Source organism: Lupinus angustifolius, chromosome LG16, assembly GCF_001865875.1.
Source record: "Lupinus angustifolius cultivar Tanjil chromosome LG16, LupAngTanjil_v1.0, whole genome shotgun sequence".
In the NCBI taxonomy this organism is placed as follows: Eukaryota; Viridiplantae; Streptophyta; class Magnoliopsida; order Fabales; family Fabaceae; genus Lupinus; species Lupinus angustifolius.
Genome location: NC_032024.1, coordinates 788,673 through 795,490, shown reverse-complemented (window position 1 = coordinate 795,490; position 6,818 = coordinate 788,673).

The following is a 6,818-nucleotide window of genomic DNA, read 5'->3' as shown; positions in this document are numbered from 1 at the left end:
ATGGAACGGTTAGAAGGGTAGGACAGTGTAATTTACCATAACCTAGTTGATATTACCGATAGAGATCACTTGTCCCGAATAGCGTCTCGTACCAAACTAATCATAATACTATTTTTTATCACATTTTGCTTTTAAAAATATTTTTCATTCTCGTATCAACATATAATTAGCTTACGACAAAAAATTTGATTCGAGTCTTGTAGATGGAAAAAATGGTCACTAAGAGAGTTAGCCCTACATACTTGTGTATGTTCCTGACTCGGACAAGATTGCTTCCAGTGCAAAAATACTCGTGGAAAACAAAAATAAATAACTGAGTACAAGAGTGTACATTATGTGGGTTAGTGAAACCAAAACACCACCATATAATATACTAATAATAAGTTAAAAATACTTAACCTAACAAACCTGTAGCAGGGTCAAAATTGATATGTCATTGGTCAAGGACCTTGTCCCCTTAGAAATTGATTTTTCTTCTTAGGCTAGAAATATAACACTACACATTAAATACATAAATTTGGGTTTAGGTGGTCAAATGAGATTTATTATACGATTGTTAGACATTTTTAAATTTCAACTACTTCATAGATATACTTGTGCTAGATGTCAAATACTTATTAAATGTATACGTTTAAACCAATGTCAACCCCATAATGTACTAATATTCTGTTTCGTTTTGACAAGGACATGGAATGGAAATTTCAAAAAAGAAAGTTGGAGTTGATTTGGATTCAATAACCACAATTAGGTCAGATCCATAAGTTTCATTTCTCCTTGAAATTGCTTTGAATTTGACTTACAAAGATTTATATTTAAATAATAAGCTGAAGTTTCTTTTTTTTTTTGTTTCTAACAAGTATTCTTGCACTGGAGGCAATCTTGTCCGAGCCGAGAACATCTACAGATACATGAGACCAACTCTCTCAACGGACATTTTTCCATCCACAAGACTCGAACTCAGATTCTTGCTTAAGGGGAATCAAGCATGTACTACTTAAACGTTCGTTGTTAGTTTCCTTTTAAATTAACTATGAATTCTAGTAGCTTGTTCCTTTGTGTGCATATTTGATATTCTTGGTACATTATGTTATGGACCATAGCCTAATATTGAGTGCATCTTAATAATGGAGCTTTGAAATGTCCAAACAATTAATTAGTATATCAGCATGGTATTGGGACACTGATTTATCTTCATTAGAATTAATCCATAGTATTTTAGTTAAGAACAAAGCTACTTTAATTAATTTTGCGAATTAGTAAATCAGATAAGATACCCAATATATTTGTTAATTAATTTTGAAAAAAAAAAGTAATTGCTTGCTGAAAAAGTTGCAAATAATGACATAAACACATTTAGTGTGAATGGTATGCTGAGTATTTGTACTTTTGGGTACCTATTAAATTAATACAAATCCTTTTTTCTCAGGGAAAAAACATATACCATGATTTATACACATTACATACACATGGACACACATACAATATTTCCTATAACTAGAGCACCAGCTATTAATTTTTTTTAAATTAATATAATTGAGAACATGTCCTTTAATTAATATAATTGATTTGATTTATAGTAAGCAAATTAAGCAACTAGTATAGTAGTAGTGGTACTATTTTGTGGACAATATTTATTATTCCAAAGTATTAGAAACGAGAAACATGACGTCATGCTTATGACCAATTGAGGTGGTAAGAGTCAACAAAGGACCCACGCCAAGCATGCGCGCGTGCAATAGGGACGTGGGGCCTATTGAATTGCCGCGAGTCAGAGTTTGAGGGCTCTTTAGTCTCTTTTCTTCATTTTCATACTCAACTCTTTCACGCAGAATGATTGATCTAGTTGTGTAAGATTTATTGAATTCCGAAAGTTAATAATTCAACTTTTAGAAGCGATATTTAATAGGAGAGATAACCATGAACTCTAACATTAATTATTTCTTTGCTCAAAATAGTAGAGATATTATTCTTAGGACAAAAAAATACTCAACTCTTTGCCTTCTTTTACTTAGAGTATTTTCACACCGTAAGAAATTAATTCATGTTTAGGATATATGATTATCCTTCTCAATAAATGTTGTTCCCAAAAATTGAAACTTTGACTTTTGGTTTTTCTAAAAATTTAATGAAACTTTACGGTACTAGACCAATGAATTGTTGACATCCTTTAGCCACTTTAACTACACGTTAACAACAATGTGTTTATTATATATATACCCTTCCTATTTTTCTAACAATGAAATTAAAGTCTATTTCATTTGAGAAATATTGTTTTTAATTTTCACTTTATATTATTATTAAGTGTTTGTTGTAGGTCATGACCCATTTGGATTTTGGAGCTTCTTCCTCGTCTTGTTTTGTTCCCAAAATTATTCCTTTCTTATCGTTAAAATAAAATAATGTCCTCTATTGCTCATGTCATGGCACACCATTGCTCAAACTAACTATATACTCAATAAAAAAAATACATTTACCAATAATTCCTTTATAACCAAATAAAAGAAACCATATAAATTACCAAAGGTAATTATTAATTTTTATAACCTTTGTATTTGGGCGATTATATGTGTACCATTATCAAGAATCAACTATCATAGTCGCAGCATTAATAAATTGTTGGATTGTTTTTGTCGGATTTTGATTAAACAATACCATAGATGTAGTGTGTGAATATATATATAGTTTATAAAAATATGATTCGTGTCGTGCGTTTGTAATATGGCATGCAATGTGTTGAATGAAATGAAGCAAGGACACGAAAAAGAAGTTAAGAAAATTATAGAGTGCCATATGAATATGGAGACAAAATATATTTTATAAAACATAGTGATGATCTAGTGTTATGCGAGATGGGATTGAATTTATTCTCGCACGAGAGACAATCATGTTCGAGTCAAAAACATCCACAAGTATATGCTGCAATAATTATTTTTTCCATTTATAAAACTCAAACTTAAGACTTTGCTTAAGGAAAATCAAACATGTATTACTTGAATCAACGTCTGTTGGTAGATGGGATCGACTTTGACAACATGAGATCTAAATTCCAGTTTAATATTTTTTTTGAAAGACAATTTAGTTTGACGATAATGGGGAAGAAGAAAAATAAAGTAATTATTAGAAAGTGATAAAAGGAAGAAAAGGAAAAGGGAGAGAAAGAAATTAATTGAAGAAGACATGTTTGGATTTGAGCATAAAGTAGAATTGGTTGTTGTTTTTCTTTTGTACACGGTTGTTTTCATAACCACATGTGTTTTATACCTTTTGCTTAGCTTGTAGATTAATCAAAGTGGGTGTTTTGTTGTTGGTAAGCTTTGTGAGTCAACCCTGATGGTTCTTATTTATTACAACAGCTGCCCACTAATAATAATAATAACACTATTAGATCGGATGAAGATCACCTATCCCAACTTGGTCTACGTATCTTGCTATCTACCAATTCAGAATAAGGGGAAAACAAAATATATAATGATCCATTTTTTAAGTTACATTTTCCGATAACATAACAATCATATGTGATCATCCAACGTTTTTTCCATCCACAAGACTCGAACCCGGGTTCTTGCTTAAGGGGAATCAAACATGTACCACTTGAACCAACACCCGTTGGTAGCCATGTATGCATTTACTACTATTTATGGTAGACTATGACATATTAATATTCTTACTATTTTATGATACAATTGAGGAGAGGTTTCTTAAGAACTTGCATTAATAATCAAGAAACAAAAGACATGCATTAAAATGGTTGACTTGATGAATTTTTATATAGAGAGGTATTTTTTTTTTGTTTTAAAGGAAATGAGGTCGATGTGCTTAAGTTGATTGTGGTGTAACTCTATCAACTAATCATACTCTCATTTAGACTTCTTTATGAACCCGTTGAACACAAGTCAAATTATAGACATGTTGTTTAAAAAAATACTAAAATATTTACTAATAGATAGACACGTAATTACTAGAAGTGAATCTATTAGAATGTCTAGAATGCTTATAATTGCCTAGAGGAGTTGAATCATGTGATTTTATAAGGTTAAATCATGTAGATTATTAATTGGTAGTTTCTCTAAGTTAATATTCTATTACTTAATTTTATTTGAGACTTTTTTTTATATTTTTATCAATAATATAAAAAATACCAAGGTGTTTTTTACATTTTTGGGTAAATATTTAATTTATTTCAAGGTTTGTGGCTGTCATTTCCAACAAGTGTCACTCTTAAAAATTGAACTTTTAATCGAGGAAATAGAATAAGGTGATAGTTTGATTAATTATTAATTTTGTGGCCAAGATTAAATCTCACCAAATTAATCTTGGTGGGGTGGACAATGATAATTGACCCTTGGTCCCACACACATCGAAAATCCTTGGAAATTAATTCTTACAACAAATCATAATTGTCTTTTTATAGGCCAACAATTCATAATTGTCTTAGTCTCTTATCTGAAATCTTTGATTTTTTTTTGTTTTATTTAAGTTGAAATGAAATTCCTTTTGTTTTCAACGTATTGCTGTTCTAGCTAGACAAACACTATTCCTTTTTTCTTTCTTCTTTCAATCTTTTCAAATTCGGACATTGTCTTATATAAGACTGTTTTAAACCATTCATTATTAATTATGATATACTATTACTAGCCCTCGTCCTATTAGAAAGTAAGTCTCACATCGTCTACTTCATTGTCTCAGGAATGATTTAAATACATGTTGGGTTACTCCTCTCATTGCTAATTGGTTTGAGATGAATGGATCAGAGTCAGAGCTCAATGTCTTTCTGGTTGTCATGGATCAAAAAATATCATTTAGTTATGGATCAAATGTAACGTTTCGCCTGATTTTGTATGATATGGTCCTTGTGGCTTTTGCAGAATAATGTTGCGTTCACTAATAAGAAAAAAGATGTGTCACACTTGGTTGATTTAATCAAAGTTAGATCGTGGTATTGGTATTCTTCTAGTGGGAAAATTGGCTTTGCCATTTAGCCAATGGTGCTTAAATGCTAAATTTTGTATTCTGAACTACTGTAACTTACAGATGACTTGATTCTATTGTATTCGGTGTGCACATCTTGTGCTATTTTAATACACTGTTGTTGTTTAAAAAAAAAAACTTTCGCCTGGTCCAACACGACTTATGTAGCCTGGTCCAGCATAGCTTATATAGATGTGACATGTTGAAAAGTACGTCCCACATCCTCTACCTGTTCATTTCGGGAATAATTTAAATATTTATTGGCTTTGAGATAAAATCTTCACATAGATACATTTTCAATAACTGATAGTTCATTTTAGAATCATTGGTCCAATTTTATGACACCTTGGGCCAAACCTGGATGAATACACTTTCACCTCCTTAACAAATTGTCATTTAAAAAAATTCAATGATTTAATTTTGTTCCTTCCAATTAAATAATTTCCACCTCCACTTTTCATTTTTGAGTATAGGGTCAATGATAATCTCATGGTTCAAAGGACCTTGAAAAGCAAGGTGTCAAAATGGACTTGAACAATGTGTTGAACCTAAGCACTCTAATACTTCTTTCTTGTTTGTCATTATTGCACAACAAAGAATTTGCTTCCACACACCCTTCTACAAAGAATTTGCTTCCACACACCCTTCTTCTCCACCTTATCTTTGCAAGTATATAAGATTGTTTCATTCTTTGTCCAAAATCAATCACATGTTAACACGTGAATAATTTTAAATACAAAACATAATAAAAATAGTTTTTTGATTGATTTGGAATAGAGAATAAGACATCGTTTAAAAAATGTGATCTCTCCTATTTTGATGACTAGGCTGTCATGCTAAAGATAAAAGAAATTAAATAATAGAGAAGAAGATAGGATAAAATGCATTATTTTATAATAGTTATTTCTAACTGAACTCCACCTATGCCATAGCTAGAAAAATAGGCTAACATGTTAGCACCATCACACAATGTAGATTGCAACATAATAAGAAATTATCCTTTCATATATTTCTTTCCATGAAAGGAGCCCTCAACTTAATTATAAATAACTAATTAAAAAATTATTAGAAAGGAGAAAAAAATATGTTCATAAACTTAATTTTTAGTTAATTTTTTAGGTTTTTTTTTCTGAGTATGCCAAATTAATTCACTAATTAATTCCTAGCTCGTCATTAACTATATAGCAATTGCTCCATAACAAAGAGGTTTAACTGCTCCTTCCTATTCATTTACTAATAACTGATAAGCTTGTTTGAATAAAAAAATTTGTTTCCCATATTATATCCTCGCACTTGAGGTAATCCTGTTCGAGCCGGAAACATTCATAGGTATGTGGGGCTAACTCTCCCAGCGGACATTTTTTCCATCCACAAGACTCGTACCGAACCGAGACCTTGCTTAAGGGAAATCAAGCATGTACCATTTGAACTAACGTCCGTTGGTTGTTTGAATAACTTTGATTACAAGAAGAAAAATTGTTACTTTACAAAAAAGGGATAATAGTTAAATTGTCTGAAACAAAAACAACAAATAAAGAGGACAAAAATGACCAAAAATCTGGGTTGAAATGAATATAACGATAGATAAAAATATCGAATGTGCCACATGCTGATGTATGTAATACGTTACAAGAACTAGATTAAAAAAAACTAAGAGTTTTTAACTATACAAAGGTAGTTTCTCCAATTCAATGTCTCCATTTTAATTATTCTACGTAAAAAATCATAGCTTCATTTTTGGTTCTGCATGTTGCCGCAAAAATATTTATATTTAATAAAAGGGTTTCATTGATAATAAAACAGGGTTTGGTTTTCTTCAAAATAAAATATATAAGGAGTTGGTTTGTTTT